At 34.9% G+C, this 20,995-nt stretch overlaps 1 long non-coding RNA gene across 1 annotated transcript; it reads left to right on the forward strand.

Annotated features, from left to right (window-relative positions):
• Nucleotides 1-5,163: 5,163 nt before the first annotated feature.
• On the forward strand, nucleotides 5,164-10,204 carry LOC138919864 (uncharacterized). Its single transcript, XR_011430413.1, has 2 exons — nucleotides 5,164-5,284; nucleotides 9,896-10,204. It is a non-coding gene; the product is annotated as an uncharacterized lncRNA (long non-coding RNA).
• Nucleotides 10,205-20,995: the final 10,791 nt, after the last annotated feature.

Consider the following 20,995-nt stretch of genomic DNA (forward strand, 5'->3'; position numbering starts at 1 on the left):
AGATTCAGCCCGGTATATGACCTGCTTCTTCTTTAGCTTATTTGAAGTGTCATACAGCATGGAGCATTTGTATTTGGTTCACGTAAGTCAGGGTTTCCCAAATTTGGCACTATTGATATTTTGGACTAAATATGTTTTGTTGTCGTTGTTGTGTGAATTGCAGGAGATTTAGCAGTATCCCTGGCCTGTACTCAGTAGAAGCCAATGGCGCCCATCCCACTCCTCAGTCATGACCATAAAGAATATCTCCACACTTTGCTCAATGTCCACTGGGAGAATCACATGTAAGTGAATAGTAAAAAGTATCATAGAAGGTTGTATTAGATGCCCCAATGACTCCAAATAATTTGATTATATTTGGTGAGAAGGCCACTAGAAACTCACCAGTTTTTATGTTTTGTTGTTGTCTTTTTACAGCTTTAGTTTCACTAAACTATAAACATTTTTCTCCTCACAAAAATATTCAGATTTATCTACCACTTTGAGTACATAAAAGAGGAAATATAAATATTCTGTCAGGAAAGAATAAATCACTGTTTGGCCCAGTACTTTCCGTATGGTGGGCATTCCATAAATATTTGTTGAATATGAATGAATGACCATAGTTCTTGCTAGGCCTTGAAATAATGAATATCAATTGATCATATGGGTAAAAAAAAATTAAAGAGGGAGGAGCTTATTAAAAAGTCGGTAAAAAATTTATAGATCAAAAGATTAACAAGGAAACAAGATTGAACAAGAAACTCTTACCCCAGAGATGCTCAAACAGGAAGAAATATGACAACTTCCTCACTGGACAAAATACAAAACTCACAGTGGGATTAACAGAAGATGTTCAGATTACATCAAGTTGGTTTAAGTGGAATAAAAGTGAAAAGCATCATTGCCCTAGACTCCCAATGAAAGAGAATGAACAGAATGCACAAAGTTTAGTCTTGTAGGATAATGTAGAACACCCAGCTTTCCTGGTGAGACAGAGACATATTATAATCATTTCCCTTCCTGACTATAATTACCTTATAAAATAGCAGTGGTAAAATTTGGTAAATTGTCCATCTTGTTTTTTTGGTGGGGAGAGTGGAGAAAGAGGGGAGGGAGACAGAGAGTGGCCAAAAACTTTACTAATAAAATTCTTATAAAGTACTTTTTTCAATAAATTGTCTGTAGAAGTTAAAGAACAAACCAAAAATCATTCAAATAAATAATGTTGAAGAATTATTTCATGCAAAAAATACTTATTAAGTGCCTAAACGTACACAAATGAAAATTTGGTGGCATACTTTAAAGGACTTTGTTATTAAATTCTTCAGCTCCTTTATGTAAGTAGCTACTTTATAGCAAGTTATTTGTGCATAAGGTGATTCTACAACACCTTACAAGATCATTGTCATAAAATCTAATTATGACCTATTAGTAACTCATATATCTTTACATAAACTGGTGATAGGAAATTCAGACTTTGAAACTGCTCAGGAAGAGGTCGCACCATTTTGCTGTTCCCTTGAGAGAAATATTAAAACCATATTAAAGATAGCTACATATACAATTAAAAAGGCCCAATTATTGACGAAATAGCAATGATTTTCTAATTTTCTCTCTAGTTGTGATAAGGGTGGAAAAGACTAAGTTTTGCACAGATTAGTCTGGCGGATAAACTCCAGAGAACAGACATACCTCCATGGTTTTGCAAATTATAGTTATCAGCACAAGTAACATAAGAGTGCTAAAGGCATGATTCTGACGGTACACCTTAGAGGATTTTGCAAGACTATCAATGAATGTTTAAGAGTGAGCTGAAATCTATACTTCTTTAGGTCTATGCTAGGACCTGAGACAACTTACATGTAGTTTACCAATTATCAAAAGCATGTTATAATAAAGACGTATATGAATATTAAGAAGACTCGGGTGTTTTCCTCATGGTCTGGAATGATCCTTTGTTGGTGTGGGAGGCAGAGTAATGGCCAGCCCTCAAACATGCTCACATTCTAACCCCTGGAACCTATGAATATGTTACCTTACCTGGCAAAAGGTATTAATCTTAGATGGAATCAAAATTGCTAATAAGCTGACCTAAAAATGAGGAATTCATCCTGGATTATCCAAGTGAGACTAATGAATCACGAGGGTCCTGGCAGAAGAGCGAGCCTGAAGGGTTGGTTAGAGTGGTGCCATGTGAGAAGGCCTTGACTTGCTATTGCTGGCTTCGAAGATGGAGGAAGGAGGCTGCAAGTCAAGGAATGCAGGCTGTCCATAGAAGCTAGGAAGGCAAGGAAAGGGATTTTCCTTTAGAGTCATGAGAAAGTAATACAGCCCTGCCAACGCCTTGATCCTAGCCCAGCAAACCCTGTGTTAGACTTCTACCTATAGAGCTATAGGTTCATAAAGTTGTTTTATTTATTTATTTATTTGCTTTTTTGCAGAGGAAGATTGGCCTGAGCTAACATCTGTTGCCAGTCTTCCTCGATTTTGTACATGGGTTGCCACCACAGCATGGCTGATGAGTGGCTTAGGTCCATGCCTGGGATCTGAACCCGGGATCCTGGGCTGCTAAAGGGGAGTAGGCTGAACTCAACCCCTATGCCATGGGTCCAGCTCCAGTTCATAAAGTTAAGTTACTAGTATTGTGACAATTTGTTATAGCAGCCATAGAAAACTAATACAGTTGTATAACAGCATTTTTATTTCCAGTAAATAGACCATCACTTCCTCTTGATTATATGTGTGGATTTAAAGCTATTTGTACATTCATAGCACATCCAGGCCAATTTCTCTCCCCTATATGATCCAGAAATATCTGTTCAGGTAATTGCCAAAAAGTTTAATGAGAGTGTAAACCAAACTTTATTGTGGAAAGAAACATCTGTAAATATATTCCACATCAAAGTCAGCAAGAAGGAAACTTCCTACTATGAAGGACCATTTGGAAATCCCTTACTTCAGTGCGATGGCAAATATTGTGAGAAGTACTAGAACAGGTTTTATGTTTAAATTTTCCTGTGACTTAAAAACTGCAAATTAGTTCATTATGGAAAATTTGGAAAATCCATATGTAAATACATACAAAGATATATACATACATAAAGAAATAAATAGACAGGCCTGGATTTTCAAGTCCATTGATAAGCAAACAGAACATTTTGGTGAGTTTCCTTCTATTCATTCTGCCTAGGCATATAGGTGCAATTTGCTTTATTCTGAAATTTTAATTAATAATGTATTCTAGACATATTACATAATGCACTCTTTAATCACTATTCTGCATTAAATATTTAATCATTGCTCAATAGATGCAATTTAATTTTTTCAAATTATGTGCTATTACAAAAAATGCTTATGTAAACATTCCATTCTGTACTTTTGGCATGTGGTGAGATAAATTCCTAGAGTTAAAAACATTGGGTTAAAGGAACACGCAATTCCAATTCTGATATTCCCAAATCGCCAGCCCTAAAAACAGTGTACTGTGGTGTCTGTTTCTCCACACATTCACAACACTGAATATCTATATCCATTTTCTTGAATCTGTTAGGAACAAATGATAGCCAATTATGCACAAACACACACAGCGTCAGATGTCAGATTTCACATTAGGAACTAGGGATATAATGGTAAAGCAGAGCACACGAATTCTTTCCCATAGAACTTATAGTACTGTGTTTGAAATTTGTGTTTTTCTTTAAAAAAGAAATTGGAGTGTCTTTTGATATTGTCATTTTGGTGAACTTTCTGTGAAATTATAATCAAATCATTTGCCAAATTATGCTCTGGAATGTTTGACGATTTTAGGAAATTTATGCATCTTATGGGTATTAATTCTTTGTGTCACACACACACATATATATTTTAAAATTTTTTCTCTAGTGAAGAAGTCTCTCCTACCTATCTGTATTGCCTACCCCAGGCCATTTCATACTCAGGTTGCATGCTTGTCCCTTAAGGCATTTGAACTTCTGAAACGGAGTAATTGAAGAAAGGCGTTTGAGGGAAGGCTCATCTTTGAGGAGGTGGCATTCGGTCCAAGAACTGAAGGACAAGATGCACAAGCTGTGGGTGGAGCTGGGAAAGGGCCATTCCAGAAGAAGAGAAAACAATACAGGGGGTCTCTGCCTTCCTGTTTCTTACATTAGAAGGAGGCAGGCAGACAGTGAAATAGTGAATAAAGAAGTGGAACAAAGAAAAAGGTAGACTCAGATTGTATCAGGAAAGAATCAGGAAGCTTCTCTAGGGAGATTTAGACAACGGTGCATAATTGCACGTCCTAAAAAACAGGACGTTTGGGAACAACTTCTTCAGAAAGATATTATTTAAACTTATACTTAAAAAATGAAAAGTTGTTAGACACAGAAATGGGTTAAAATGAAAAAGTAAAGTAACCAGAGTGAGGGCTGGAGGTGACAAAATACCTGGCATTTTCTAAGAACTGCAATGGCAGGACCCAGCCACCCTGCAGAGAAGGCAGCGAACACTGTGGGAGGAGGACCGAGGTCCTGGAACCATATGCTGAAGCGCCTTAGAATACTGTATAAAGTTTATTTACATGACATTCTTAAAGGAATAGAAAGTCCCTGAATTGAGTTAAATGTAACAGTTATTTGATATTATCTGCATTTTAAAATGACTACAAATTGTGGGCTATTTGCTCCCACTTTTCTCTTCACCTGGAGCTCTCTTCTCCAGTTCTTTCCATAGCTCACTCCTGGACTTCCTCAGATATTTGCTCCAGTGTCACATTCCCAGTGAGGCCATGTCTCTCTACTCTACTAAAAATTGCACTCCACAATTTCTCAGTCCCCTTCCATACTTTTTCTTTTCCTTCTTAGCACTTTTAACCATCTAAACTATACATATTCAGCTAGCATTTCTTATTTATTGTGTTCCCCCCATTAGGATACAGCTCCATGAGGGCATGGATTTTTGTCTTTTCTGTTCAATACTATATCCCCTACACTAGAATAATGACAGGAGCATAATAAACGTCCCTGTTGTAGACTGAATGCGTGTCCCCCCAAAATTCACATGTTGAAACCCTACCCTCAATGTGATGGTGTTAGGTGGTGGGGCCCTTGGGGAGGTAATTAAGATTAGATGAGGTCATAAAGGTGGAGCTGTCATGAATGGGATGAATGCCCTTGAAAGAGTCAGGAGAGAGCGTGCTTCCTTTCTCTGCTCTCTGCCATGGGAGGACACAACCAGAAGTTGACACTCTGCAACCCTGAAGGGGGCCCTCACCAGAACTTGATCAGACTGGCACCCGGATCTCAGACTTCCAGGCTTCAGAACTGTGAGAAAAATATTTTATAAGCCACCCAGTTTATGGTAGTTTGTTATAGTAGCCCCAACTGCCTAAGACAGTCCCCAATACCTATTCTCGAATTAATGAATGGCATGCAAAATTCAAATCAGGGCAAACAGGTGGGATTTGCAACAGTCCATGAGAGGGATTGGACTGAATTGGATTATAAAGTGTCTGTAGAACCTGAGGACTTAGTAATAACAGATTTGAGGTGAGGGAAGAAGAAATGGGTGGGATCAAGGAGAATTGTCTAATTTTGGTTAGTGATGCATTTCATCAAAAAAAAAAAAAAAAATAGAGAGAGACTGAGGGCAGTAAAGACTGTGGTGTCAGTCAGGCCTTGTTTAGCCAGAGTGTGGTCAAATGGTCACAACACTGCCGGGAGTCCCTTCTATTAATTTGTACCTCGAAAGCATCTCCTACTATTTTGAGAAGTTGTAATTCAGGTATATATTCCTACATCTGATCTCTTAAATATCTATTGTTCATGTTGATTATAGTCAGAATTCTCAAACTGGGAAAGCAATTTGTTGATTTTCCAACTTTTAAATCTCAATAAAGAATGCTTATTTTCAAGGTGCTGTAATTCTGAGCATCTCATGTATCATTCCTCACAATCCTGAAGGGATCAGCCACAAAGGAAAAGGCAATGGCAGACAAAAGGAACTGTTTTCTTTCAAGTTAAAATTCATTGTGAGAATGGGGAATTTTGCCTCAGGAGAATATGTGGGCTTCTGTACTCAGTCCCATTTTAGACAGCAAATGTTGCCTTTGGGGACTAATTATAGGTATTTACCATAATAAGTTTGCTTTCTGTTTTATGCAAGTTCTAAGTCATCAATTTAAAAAGTTCACTTTTTTCTTAAGTAAAGTAAGAGTGTGTCTGTGGCTTACAAGAAATAACTAGGTACTATATATACAAAATAACCAAACGTTTCCACTTTCTAGAGCCTGTTTTTACCAGTTCTTCTCATGCTTCTATCACAAGACAAATACCACACTTGAATAAAGTGCATGAGCACTATTTTACTAACAGAACAGCATTGTCCTCAGGTCAATTGGAGATATTACTCTAGTTATGATTATTCTGATTTAAATCCCATAAACCTTTTCATAATAGGGTGCTGTGTCCAAGCGCCTCCAAGGGGGCAGACCCTACCTGATCCTATTTACCCCATTCCTTTCAAGCATACTGACACTATCCAATAATATCTGTAGTTTTGCACATTCCCCAAGAATGGTTTCTCCTTTTACTCTCCATTTTTTCCTTTTTTTAATTTAAACACTATCAATATCTTAGAACGCCTCAACCCTGAACATACCCCTTCTTCCTTTTTTTTTTTGGCTATTTTAGTTCAACTTTGCTTTTAACTCCACTGTCACTCCGAGATAGTCATATATCTCAATAAATATGTCTTTGGATTTAGTGACATTTTCCACTCAGTGTGATCTCCATTATCTTTTCCAGCCCACCCTACTCCTTTATTTGGAATTCAATTTCATTTGGGCCAAAATGTGTAATTTGGTAGTTCGTTAGGCAAGAGTCATAAAGTAGCAAACTTTCACAGTCTTTGCAGGTTTAAGAATGTATTTATTCTACTCTCCCCATTGAATCATACTGCATCAGGGTAAATAACTCTGGTTTTAAGTTTATTTCTCTGTTGTATTTTCAAGATATTATACGATTGTCTCTGCTATCTATTGTTGCTAACAAGAGGTATGTTATTAGTCTGATTATTATTCCTTTGTAAATAATGTCTCTTCTCTCCAGTATCTCCTTAAGAATTTCATATTTTGTCTTCAATTTTTTACAGTTTCACTGTGCTATGTCTAAATCTGAATGTGTTTTATTTTGCCATTCTGGACATGGTATGTCTTTCAAAAATTCTGTTATCACTTTTAATATTGATTCTTCTCTGGTTTTTCAGTTCTCTTCTTCTAGAATTCATATTCTTCATATATTGAAGTTGCTGAGAAGTCTTTTGCAATTTACTGATTCTCTTTTCTTGACCAAGTCTTTGAGCTGTTAACTTTTAGGTCTGTTTGCCTTTTTCATTTCTGGAACTTCTATGTGTTTGTTTATTATAAAATCGACTCATTGTTTGTGTTTTCAAATCTACCTGTTTTTTCTTTATGGTCTTATTCTTTTGCTACTGCTTGAATATTTTCTCATGATTACTTTGAAATTTCTTTCAAATAATTCCACTATCTTTAGTTTTTTATGCATACATTATCATGTTTTTTGCACCTATTATCTCTCTCATTGTTGTTCATATCTCTTGATTAAAAGAATGTTATTTTACTTTGAGCTCATTTTCATCAATGGCTATTTTCCTTGAGGGACTCTTCTGCCATGGATAATTAAATCCTATACAATAATGAGTACTTCATCTTTAATGCCATTCTCCATTATTAGTCTGAATTCAGATTTTCTTGGTTTGCTTTAAACTTACGTTATGCTATGCTATGTTTAAAGTTATGTTTTATTTATTAAGGCTATTTTTTTTTTGATCACCATTTTCTTACCAGGGGATATTTTGTTCGCTTCTGCTGGGGTTCCTCAGATGTTTCTGGTTCAGGAACAGTTTTTTGAGGAGCTGTTGATTGGGTCTTTTACTCCACAGTTCGTATGGATTTGAAGGTTATACCGCTGCAAGATACTAGTTTAGGTTTCTGATTTCCTTCCACTGCTCCAGATGGACTTTTGAGAGCTTCCCTAATCTGGGCAGTGGAGATTTCCTAGTCTGTGTTTTTTGGTTGAACGCTCCTTCTAGCCTTATGCATGTAGCAAAATTGCAGCTCCCCAAGGGCTGGCCCCGTGGCCAAGTGGTTAAGTTCACGCACTCCTCTGTAGGTGGCCCAGTGTTTCGTTGGTTCCAATCCTGGGTGCGGACGTGGCACTGTTCATCAAACCACGCTGAGGCAGCGTCCCACATGCCACAACTAGAAGGACCCACAACAAAGAATATACAAGTATGCACCAAGGGGCTTTGGGGAGAAAAAGGAAAAAAAATAAAATCTAAAAATTGCAGCTCCTCTTCTCTCAAAGACATAGCCCTCATCTCTGCTTTCACCAGGGCTTCAAAATTCCAGCTCCCAGACCTCTTAAGCTCAGTATACTGTTCCAATGCGCTGTGAATTGTCTGCCTTTAGCTTCAATTCCTATATCAAATTCAATTTCAGTGTTTGGTGGTTTTTTTTCTGGTTTCTAGGATGTTCCCTTTTTTGCTCTTGAATTCAGCTATATTTTCGAATTCATTGTTATATTGTTTATTTATTCTATGCATTTAACATGTCAGGAAACCCAGGAGATCTGAACCACTTCACTCTCACTGACTTACCAGAAATCTCCAATTCTATGAGCACCTTCTCTACTCACTGGAATATCTAGTCCAGTGTTATTCCTAATATCCTGAGATCTCTCTCACCTGAATTATACAATCATTTGTGAGTCCTGTCTATTTGGTATTTTCCTTTCTTATTATTCTAATTTAAGATTTTGCTGGAGGTACAAACACTTTAAACTTCATGGTTTGATCACCATTTTAATATGGCAAAAACAGAGCTCAAGTTTATTCTAAATTTCCTCATTCTCCATTCTTCCTGTTTCTAGATGTACTGTTTTACACTGTCAAATCTATTCATTTGATTATTTTGGATATTTTCTGACTATAATCATTAGTACAACATGCTGTTACTCTCTGTTAGGCTGAATCCTCTTTCACACAGTCTATTCATAACTACACTTCTTTTCTCACACCCAGAATTAAAATCTTTATGTACTCCATGCAGCTCTCTTTCTCACACATTTGAACCTACTCCTCTGCCCAATCAGCCTACATATGTTCTATTTTCTGACAAACTGTGAAAATTAGAAAGTTACTATACTTATTTTATTGGAAATATCATCCTCTGGTTTTGATAAAGGTAAAAATAGATAATCCCTTGAGCAGTAACACAATCGTCCCCAGAGTGACATAGATAGCACTCTCAGCTAGCCTACTCCCAAAGGCAGCTACTTGGAGGATGTGCCTTTTAGTCATGGTACATTTGATATATTTCATGGCATGCTTTGATATGATTTGTTTCAGAACACATTGCCAATTTACTGGCACTGGCACATAAGCTCAAATAATTATCATTTAGCAATAGGAGTTATTTCCTGTAAGTTCTACTACTTTCCACATTTCCAAGATCTACGTAAATAATTAAGGTAATTGATAGTAAACTTAGATGACTTTTTAGTTGGAGTACAACCCTATGCTTGTTTTACTTCTCCATTCCAAGAAGTGTATAATTACAGCGACTTTGCACAAGTCACTGTGAGAGGCTGGTGGAAGAAGATAGTAGAAGCAGGAAACAATGAACCAACAAATTTTTTTCTTTCAAGAAGTTCACTATTAAGAGTTTTGTATATATTTTTAAACAATAGCGTTCAAATGATTCATGCTAGGCAGAAAATCCCTGATACTTTTGGTGGAAACTACTACCCACATGTTTAATATTGCACAACAACATTGCAATATATACAGGATATTTACTGTTTGAGAAGTAGGGTGCCAAATGTTTTTAATTAATTGTGTCATTTAATCTCCACAGCATACCTATCAGTAGATGAAGAAATTGAGGCATGAAGTGAACTCACTCATCTAGCTGGCAAGTGGCAAAGTATTTTATCACTCAGGGTGATGCTCTCTGTCTATCTGATTAGAGAAGTAAATGATCGGGGCTGCAATGCCTTCAGGCTTGTCAGCCAGCTCTAACGCTTACTAAATTTGTCACCTAGGCCAGTCACTTGACTTCTACTGGCCTCAGTATTACCATCTATATAAATAAAAGGAGATCATCATCTACCTTGTAGGTTCTCACAAGCATCAAGTGAATCCCATATATTAAACAACTTACCCATAGTAAATGTCTTATAATTTTTTGTCGTATTGTTAATTTTTACTACTATGGTTATTAGTATATACCAAGACAGATTTGAGGTATAGCAGCTTTAATTAACTTCAGGAAATCTTCCTGACAAATAGAGTTCTACACTGATAAGATTAGCTGCTTCGAAATGTCCTTTCCTTTTTATCACTAGACACATGTATGGCTAATTTTGCATAACACTGTTCTTTCATTATGTGGGTGGTGGGGAAGCATTCAGTTATTAATTTATCCACTCATGACAAACATTTCATGAATTTTCTTACATGTTAGTTACTGAGGTAAACACTGTGAGAGAAAATGACAAATGAGACACAGCCTATATATTCAGGAAGCTTACTAAAAAACACCCAAAAGAAACAAAAAACCAGGCAATTAGAATATGATGAGAATAACTATCATGTTAAGGGTATACTATGACTTTATTCCAGAATGTAAGAATCATAAGGGCAGGAGTGCTGTGTTGTTCACTACTGAGCCCTCAGTGCTCAGGACAATGCCTTGCACATAGCAGGCACTCAATAAACTTCTGACAAACAACAATTTGGTGCTCTATGAGAGATACTAAGCCAAACGAAGACAAGGGGAGGCTTTTTGAATGGGGCGAATAGGAGTTAGGTCAAGAGGAGGATGAAAGTTATTACAAAAAGTATTTATCAATTGCAGGAAATTCTAGCATTGAATAGTGACACGCAATTTCAAGAAAGTGTAAAAAAGTTCATCATGGCTGGAGCGTAGCTCTAGAGGGAGAAAATAAAAAGGAGAAGAAGCAGATGTTGAGGGCTCTTGCACACCCTGACAGTTTCTCAATGAGGAAGTAAACAAGCTTGTCAGCAACAAATTGGTAGAATTAGATTTGCCTTTTAGAAAAAGCAGGATAACTGCAGTGTGGAGAGTGGTTGAGGTCGACAAAAGGAGAAATGGAAGGAAATGATAAACTAAAAACAAATTTTTCTATGGTCTTTGTGTAGATCATTTGAGCATGTTTTTGGATGAAGTCTAAACAGCTTTCATTAAGAAGTCCCTCATGACAGGTTCATACTTAGTCTTTGCAATGCTTAGCTGAGCATAATGTTAGAAGCAGACACGTAGAGATAGACAGGAAAATTAAGCTGTTGAGGCTTAATTCTGTTGATACATGATATATAGTGAAGTTATGAGATTTCATAGTCTGACTGAAGCACTAAATATTTAATTAGAGAGAAGCAATAGATCCTTGTTATTGAAAAGTAACACTCTGAAACAAGCCACTCCCTTTAAGGATTTGCTGAAAAGTTCTCCTGATTACTACTCATTACAGAAATTGAACTGAGCTGAAAATTTTGTATGTAAATTTCTGAAAGCAAAACATGTTCCATTTTAGGGGCAACCAGGAGCATTTCACAGGGAGTTTTTCGGACAATTTCAACTTTAATGACTAAGAATTGTTCACAATTTCACAAAATTAAACCTCCACTTTGAATCTCAACATTTGGAACCTGGGTGCCTCTTTAGTCAATTTTAAAATAGAAAGCTTTGTGCAACAGATTTTACACAATGCTCAATATAGAGGATATACTCTCCCTTGTATTTTGATATAATTTTTGATATCTTTAAGGTTTTAGCTGATGATATTTCCAAACTGTTAAAGGTGGAAAAGACATTTTAATGTTTCTATTATTAACATCCTGGTTCCTAAAATTCTACTTCCTAAATTGGGGGGTTTCAGATTATTACTAAAAAGAATTGAAAGTGCTACAATTTCAATCTGAATGGAGTAGGTTCACACGGTATCTTTCTCAGGGGAACAATGTTCTCGTTAACATATCTGCTTACTGTTGTCGCTCCAAATCTCAAAGAAGGAATTTGGGACATGTGTATCCTGCATGCCCTTCTCAATATTACTATGTCCTAGCAGCAACAATGCATGATACCTGAAGAAATGTAACTGCTTCCTCTGGGGTAATGTACTTGTAAATTATACAAACCCAGTAATTTGCCCTTATCTCAATTAGCAGGGTTATATAATGATCACAGAACATATAGGAAAATGAAAATATGCATTCTCAAATCATGCATAGACAATGAGTATTCTAGCTGAATAGTCTGGCAGTTTAGGAATTATAGTAATTTCTTGGAATATTAAAGAAGTATTATATTCTAGAAAACTTCATAGAGTTATACAGTCTAACCTTGTATGTACAATCTCCATTCACATGCTTTCCAAGTTAATTGCATTTGTATATCATTAAGGAAAAGGAAAAACTCAAGTTAGTTTAATTTTCTTCATATCTTTACTACTTCCCAAAGAGGAAAATAAATGGTACTGATTGAAATCCAGAGTACCTAGTGAGTAACATTACCATTTCACTGTCAAGGAGGTTGAAAATAGATTTTCTTGAATGGTTACAGTAAAATGAGAGTGGGATGATCAAATATAATAAGGAGCTAGTAGAGTTTGCAAGGTCATGGGTTTGTTTTAAAAGGAAATTTCATATTTTATTTTAGTCATAATTAATAAAATGTATATATACTCTGTAAATATTATAATTGTAGCATTTACAAAATGTCCTTATGCTTTCAGGATTTTGAACATATATTCAGATATCTTGGGAGATATATGCAGCTATAGTTTAATCAATTTAAAAGCTATAAGAATTACAGTAGAAGTAGAATTGCACATTTATTTTAGGTTGATATCTTTTTAGCATTTTAAAGACCTTGTTCTTTAGTTGACATATATTTTTTGTGATAAAAAAATCAGCTGTCATTCTTATCATTAGTCCCCTATATGTAATGTAGCTTCTTTTCCTGTTTAAAGATTTTTTCCTCTGTGACTTTAAGTTTTAATGAGATATAATTTACATATCATAAAATTCAGCCAGTTAAAATGTACAATCATAGTTTTTAGTGTATCATAGGGTTAGGTAACCAGAACCACTATCTAATTTTAGAATATTTTTATCACCCAGCATAAACTCTGTACCCGTTAGCTGCCACTCCTATTTAATCCCAAATCCACCAGCACTAGTTAACTACTCACCTACTTTCCACCTCTGTAGATTTGCCTTTTCTGGACATTTTACATAAATTGAATGGTGAAATGTGTGGTCTTTTGTGATATTTAGCATGTTTTTAAAGTTCATCCACGTTGTAGCATGTATCAGTACTTCATCCCTTTTTATGGTTGAATAAATATGCCATTGCGTGGAGATGCCACATTTTGTGTAGCTTTTATCATCGTTGGGCATAGGAGCAGTTCCCACATTTTGGCTATTATGAATGATGTTGCTACAAACATTTGTGTACAAGCTTTTGTCCAGACATGTGTTTTCAGTTCTCTTGGGCAGATACCTTGTAGTGGAATTGCTGGGTCCGATGGTAACTCTATATTTAACCTGTTGAGGAAAGAGCAAATTATTTTATATAGTGTTTGCATCATTTTAAAATCCCACTAGCAAAGTATGAGGGTTTAAAATTCTCCACATCTTCATTAACATTATCTCCTTTTTAATTTTGTTTATTTTAGTCATGCCAAGAGGTGTGATGTCATATCTCATGGTTTTGATTTGCATTTCCCTAGTGACTAAGCAACATTTTGAGTAAATTTTAGGTACTTATCAACCATTTATATCTTTTTTGGAGAAATATCTATTCCTTTTTGGTTTGGTTGTCTTTTTATTATTGAGTTGTAAGACTTCTTTGTATATTGTGGATACAAGTCCCTTATCAAATATAATATTTGTAAATATTTTCTCTCATTCTGTGGGGTGTCTTCACTTTCTTCATGATTCCATTTGCAGTGCAAAAGTTTTTAATTCTGAGGAAGTTCAATTTATCTCTTTTCTTTTGTACTCATAGTTGGCTGTTATATCTAAGAAGCCACTGTCTAACCCAAAGTCACACAGACTTAATCTTAAGTTTTCTCCTAAAAGTTTTACAGTTTTAGCCATTACATTTAGGTCTGTGATTCATACTGAGTAAATTTTATATATGGTATGAGATCAGAGTACAACTTCATTCTTTGCATGTAGCTATCCAGTTGTCCAAGCACCAATGTTGAAAAGACTATTCTTTCTTCGTTGAATTCTTCTGGCACTTGTTTTAAAGATCAATGTAGGAGTTTATTTTTGGAATCCTTTAGACCTTTTGACAGGGAGTATGTGTACAGCAATGCATGGCAATTTGTCTTTGGGTGGTGACCATGATATAGTCTACACAGAAACAGAAATATAATGACGTATGCCTGAAAGTTACATAATGTTATAAACCAATGTTACTTCAATTAAAAAAAAATTCCCTCAATGATGTTTTGTAGTTTTCAGTATACAATTCTTGCACTTTCATAAAATCTATTTTTAGGCATTTTATTCTTTTTAATGTTACTGTAAAAGGAATTATATCTTAATTTTATTTTCAGAGTATTCATTGCTAATAGATGGAAAGGCAATTGATTTTTTTATATTGATTGTGTATCCTACAACCTTGATGAATTCATTTATTAGTTCTAATAGTTTTCTTGTGGATTTCTTAGGATTTTCTATGAAAAGATCATGTCATCTGTGAATAGAAATAGTTTGAGTTCTTTCTTTCTAATCTATATGTCTTTTATATCTTTTTCTTGTCTAATTACCCTGGCAAGAACCTTAGTACCATGTTGAAAAGAAGTAGCAACAGTAGATATCCTGTCTTGTAGATATATTGAATAATATACATAATATTCAATAGTTACAAATATAAGGTGGTCAGGAATAAATATAATAAAATATTTAATAAATTATAAGAAAAGTATAAAATGCCATTGAAATACTTAGATAAGACTCAGCTAAATTGGCTGTAAGGCTTAGCATACTATTATATAGTTTTCCACAAATTAATCTATAAATATGTTACAAACTTATTTTAACAGATGTTTGTTTTTATTCATGTTATTTTAGAAATTGAAGAGCAAATCTTTGGTATTCATCTGGTGGAACAAAAGGCAAAGAATAGAAAAATAATCTTGAGAAATACGATACTTTAGATCCTTTTGGTATCATGTAAAAATTATACCTTTAAAACAAGAGTATTTAAATTGTGTGATACTAGATCAGAACTATGTAACTGGAAACCAATATGGAGCATAGAATCATATATATAAAAATCTTACATGATGTAGCCATCATTACAAAATTATTAGTATGGAATATTTAACAAATGTTGTTAGACAAGTTGTTTAAATTAAATTAGTTCCTTGTATCCTATCATAAGTAAATATTAATTCTATGGGATTTCAGGAACTAACTTTTGGTTTACTTTGATGCAAGATACTTTTCATTTGTTTGGTTGGTTCTTATTACATTAATTCTTGTTCTTATTAATACATTAATACTTTTTATCATTTCATTCATTATTGTGACTGACAAATTGAAGGAACCCACTAGTTATCTTTTCAGTGAATGTGTGTATAAGGCTACCAATGCAACCCAAGTGGGGTTTGATGACAACAGTGTTAAAGTCAGGAATTCATGAAGATTTCAGTCTATTCTATACCTCAGCAGACCAAAAATATCAGCATTCCCTCCATTACCATGGAAATATAATCCAACCCCTAGTGAAATTCCAATGAGAGATTTATTGAGTCATTAGTAAGTATTTATATTATATTAAATTAAAAAATCTTACAGATTATTTTTAAAATAGTAAGAATGATTAGAAATCTTTGAGGAAAAACTGGAAAGGTTTACACTTTTCTTACCAGCTATCCAACATTGTTTCAAAATAACAGTTCAAAACAGTAAAATACGCACTGACATCAGAACAGGAATGGACCAATAGCTCAATGGAACAAAAAGATTGATCTAGACATAAATACAAATATATGGGGACTTAATGTGGGATGAAATTGACATTGGTAATCAATGGGATGAATATATATTTTTTAATATGGTTGGGACAATTGACCCTTCATTTAGGAAGTTATATCTACAGTTAGGTTTCTATCTATGTTAAACCCAAATTAGTAACACTTGAATGAAAAAATATAAACGTGAAAATAAAATGGTAAAAGTACAGATTAAACAAATGCCAATACTTTTACATTTCTTGAAGTTATGTAATACAATAAGAAATCAGTAAGCAAATTATTAATACATTTTACTCTATCAGAATCTATACTTTAAAAAAGCTTGTATAGGAAGGTAATTCATGACCAAATTAAAACATTTTATTTACCTATTTATTTATTTTGTTCATTTGTTTTATTATTTCTTTTAGGAAGATTGGCCCTGAGCTAACATCTGTTACCAATCTTCCTCTTTTTTCCTTTTTTTAAAGTTTTTTTCTCCCCAAATACCCAGTAGATAGTTGTATATCCCAGTTGTAGGTCGTTCTAGTTCTTCTCTGTGGGACGCCTCCACAGCATGGCTTGATGAGCCATGCTAGGTCTGTGCCCAGGATCTGAACCGGTAGACCCTGAGCTGCTGTAGCAGAGTGCACAAACTTAACCACTTCACCATGGGGCCGGCCCTAAAACATTTTAAAATGGGACAAAAATTAATATACATGGCTATCAAATAATTAGCACTCATTGAATATTTGCAGACATTACTCTTCCTTGTTTTATTTTTAATAACACCTGTCATTCTTCATAATTGATATATGTATTTTTTATTGTTTCTCCTCATCCAATAGAATGTGAGCCCCAAGACAGCAGTTATTTTTATCTATTTAATTTAACAAGGTATTTCCAATATTCCAGGTATTTCCACCCCAGAATATGGACTGACTTACTATAGTTTTTAGTAAATGACATCAATAAGAATTGTCCACCACCACAATATAAAAATGGGCGCAGTATTAGAAGAGAAAAAAAATGCTACAAGAAGAAATACTAAGTATCACCAATGATACGAAATAAGCTCAATCTTGACATTTACAAGTTAAAGCCATTACATTTTTTATTATGTATTTGACTGGCAAACTTTTAATTGCTTAACATATCCATCGTTTATAAGGATATAGAGAAATATGTAGTGTAAATTGAGGAGTGATATGGCACTAAAAAGCATAGATACATTGGGGTGCAGACACTTGATTTTTGGACACATGCTAAAACTATAATGAGAGAACTATGCAAAAACATCTACAAGGATAAATGTTCATCTATCTGTGTGTGTGTGTAGAATGAGAGAGAGATACAGATGATATAAAAACTGCATATGTATTATATATATATATATACCAGTATATATATTATATATGGCACCAGGTAGCAATATATATAAAAATTATGCATATATATACATACACATACATACACTCTCTCTCGTCTATATCTCTACATACCTATATAATCTCTAAATGTATCTAGATAGTGAGATAGATACAAGTAGAGATATAGAAGTCTGGTGTAATGCTCACCCAAACACTAATAGTGTTAGGGTTTAGAGCTATTTTCTAATTCTTTTCAGCTGTTTTGTTGTAAATATTTACATTGAATAAGAGCCAAAATTTCATAATCTGAAAGAGAAAAGAATCAGTGGCATTTTTAAGGGGACCAGCAAAAATCTCAGATTATTTCAATAATCTGAGATGTGTTTTTGTTATGTTTTGTCAAGGGCAGAGATTCTCCCTGTTTACCATTGCATTTTATTCAGCAAATAAAGTGATTGGCAACTAGTAGGTGGTTAATAATGATGTACTGAATAAATGAATGAATGAATAAACACCAAGAGGACACTTACAGTTATGGAATCTATTTCTCTCCCCTTCCCTACAGTTATGGAATCTATTTCTCTCCCCTTCCCTACTTTACTATCTTTGAGAAGAATTGCCTAGAAACTCAATCTGTTACTAATAGTAAAAATTAATTTATTTTTATCTAACAGATTTTTAATCTGTTTTTTCTTTACTGATGTATATAGTCCCCTGATTTTAATTCTCTATACTTGGAGAACTTTCTGTTTAGTCTTGAAACTCCAAGTTGCTAGTTGGAATATGGAGGAAACTAAAGCCAGGCAATAATCTGTCTGAAAATAAGAGGAAAACCACTCACCTGCGGCCAATAACCCACTCTATTTCCTGAAGCCATTCTTATTTCCATACTGAAGTGCTTTGCATAGGTGAAAATGGCGACACTGATTGGTTGAGGTAACCAAGGTCACAGAAGGAGTTCAAGTCACTATTTGATCCGCTCAGAGAACTCAGTAACACATCCTGCTAAGGAGACTCAAAGCTCTATCTTGCTCATTGTTCGTCTGAGTGAACTGATTGATGATCTACGCTATCGCATCCTGCATCGCTGCCTCGAGAAGAGCTCAACTTTTCAGAATCAACTAGTCTCCTTACATAGTTTAAAAAAATAATTAAAGATCATAAATTCAGATGTAATCAGATTTGATTGCTCAGATTTCTTTTTTTATGACTTTGAACTTCTGGATAATAGAAGAGTTATTTCTAAAAGATACTTGTTTCAAAAATAAAAGGGATATGCTTTTTCAAAGTGATATACCTTTATCCTTGAATCTATAAACCCAATTTTGATTAATTTGATTAATCTTGATTAAATATCAATGTGAAAAGGTTTATTCTATTGCTAAGAGTTCACTCATTAGAATTGAACAAAGGGGACACACACACTCACATGCACAGACATCCACATGTACACGCACCCAAGAAGAAAAGTCTGGCAAGTATTTAATTGGCTGAAAAGTAACAAAAAGCCTGACAATGTCAATAGACTTATAATGGTCCAGTCTGATACGAGAGAGCTGAGCTCTGACAGAAGCCAAAACCTTGTTGGTTCATTATCAGTTCTGGAAAATGGGATGAAACATTTGTTTCCTAAACTTAGACAAGTCACAGTTGAGCCTGTAACATGATTCACAACCAAGAACAGGGGGACTTTCTGGGAGAAGGCAGGAATCTACCTGAGAAAGAGAGAGGAGGCTAGAAAGGAGTCAGCCAAAGAGGTGGGTGTCAAACCGTATAGCAGTTTAGATGGATTTTGATATTTACCTTTCCCTGGTGGCACGTAAAAGCATATTATAGCATATGGCCTCCACAGTTGCCTGCGGATCCCTTCCTTTACACTCTCACCCTGTCTTACATATGCCTCTCTCTATTTTAGAATGCCCATCTCCATATTTAGGCATAGCTACCTTGCTTTAGTATCCTTCTGGATCATCCCACTGGCTTTTCCTTTGGGCTTCATACATGGCCCTGGACCTTTGTCCTTTTGGTTTTGAAATACATCGTGTCTCTGCTTATGCTTCATTTTAGCCTTGCAAGCCTCTGTCAGGTGGGCAGGCCCTGGCATGCAGCAAATGAAGTTGGGCTTCAGAAGGCAGGTGTTTGTACACAGAGCTATCCCTGCGAGCCCGGAGGCCAGGAAGACTTCATTCTCCCTAGGACACTAATCACAATTTAGCCAACGGTTTTGAAGAATTTTATAATGGTGAAATTTTATTCCTTTGAATGTGTTAAAGCACATTCAACATAGTTCAAATAGGTTGTGAGCTTCTTAAGGTCAGGTACCTTGCCTTATCATTTATCACAACACTCATACACTGTAGGCGGTCAGTGAATGCCAAAGGAAAGAATCAAAGAATGAAGAAAAGCCAAACACACATACGTCTCACTTCTTAAATCAATTCATTCTTTCAAACTATTTAGGTATTACACAGATGAAATGTTTAGCCAATTTTTATGAGTCTTTTAAGAATCCAACTATTACCAAAGTCTTTTTTATTTCCTCTTAGACTCATGGAGCAACACTGGGAAATTACATGATGAAATTAATTTTAAAATTTAAATCTAAGTTTTCATTATTCCATAGTTTTCCAAGGCTACTTTAAAAATAAAACTGAGTTTATTTTTATTTTTACAAAAAGTATCAAGCCCACGTTTTATCACAGAGTTTATTTTTCTTACTTACAACTTTTCTTCCTCTTAAGAAATCCTAAATGTCAAAGCTTTCAGATCTATTTCAAATCAGTTCCTGATTCCACCATAATATTACCCCATCTCATTGACTTTCTCTTACATTTTTGATATAGGTATTTCTTTTTCTACTTGACATTTCGGCAACATTAATCTTGAAAAAAAATAAAACCTTTTTCCCTATTTTAAATACCATCATAACTGCTCTTCTTTATCGTGGCATTTAATTAATTGTGTATGATCAAGTAACTCCGTTTCCTTAAAACTTTATCTTTTAGTTTGCTTTCCAGTCTGACAATTAACAGGTAATAAAATGTTTAGATCAGCACTTTTGTACAAACGTATAAAAAGTCAAAGATTCAGTGTCAAGCTCTCTGGGACATATTTAATCACTATGAGTGGAAAGGAAGACGGATTTTGATTAAGACTAGCTGAACCGATCAATAAAGACCTTGAACTTGCATAAGTTACTAGCGGCTATTCCCAATAATGGTGATAGCCTAAAAGTAAACCCTCAAGCCATTAAAACAAAGTGAGCAACAGGTAACCTGACACTAGTTCTCTCCCCTACAAGGATTGTTTCAAATTGGATATCGATGTCAGTATCTTAGAAATTCAAATTACCCTATTCTTGCTGTTGTTTCTATTGTTTTTTTCCCTTTTTAAAATATTTTCTCCAGCTTCTCATTTAAATGACTTTATTCCCGAGCTTCATTAAAAGTACAAACCAGGGAAATACCATGGCTGCCTATCATTTTTGAAGATCCCAATTTTGGTGTACTAGTAGTTGAAGTTCAAAAGGCAGGAAAGGTCAAGGTAAAGGTGTACTGCTTCAAAATCCTCAAGATCCATTGGCTATAAGAC

The sequence above is a fragment of the Equus caballus genome, chromosome 21 (genome assembly GCF_041296265.1).
Source record: "Equus caballus isolate H_3958 breed thoroughbred chromosome 21, TB-T2T, whole genome shotgun sequence".
Lineage (NCBI taxonomy): Eukaryota > Metazoa > Chordata > Mammalia > Perissodactyla > Equidae > Equus > Equus caballus.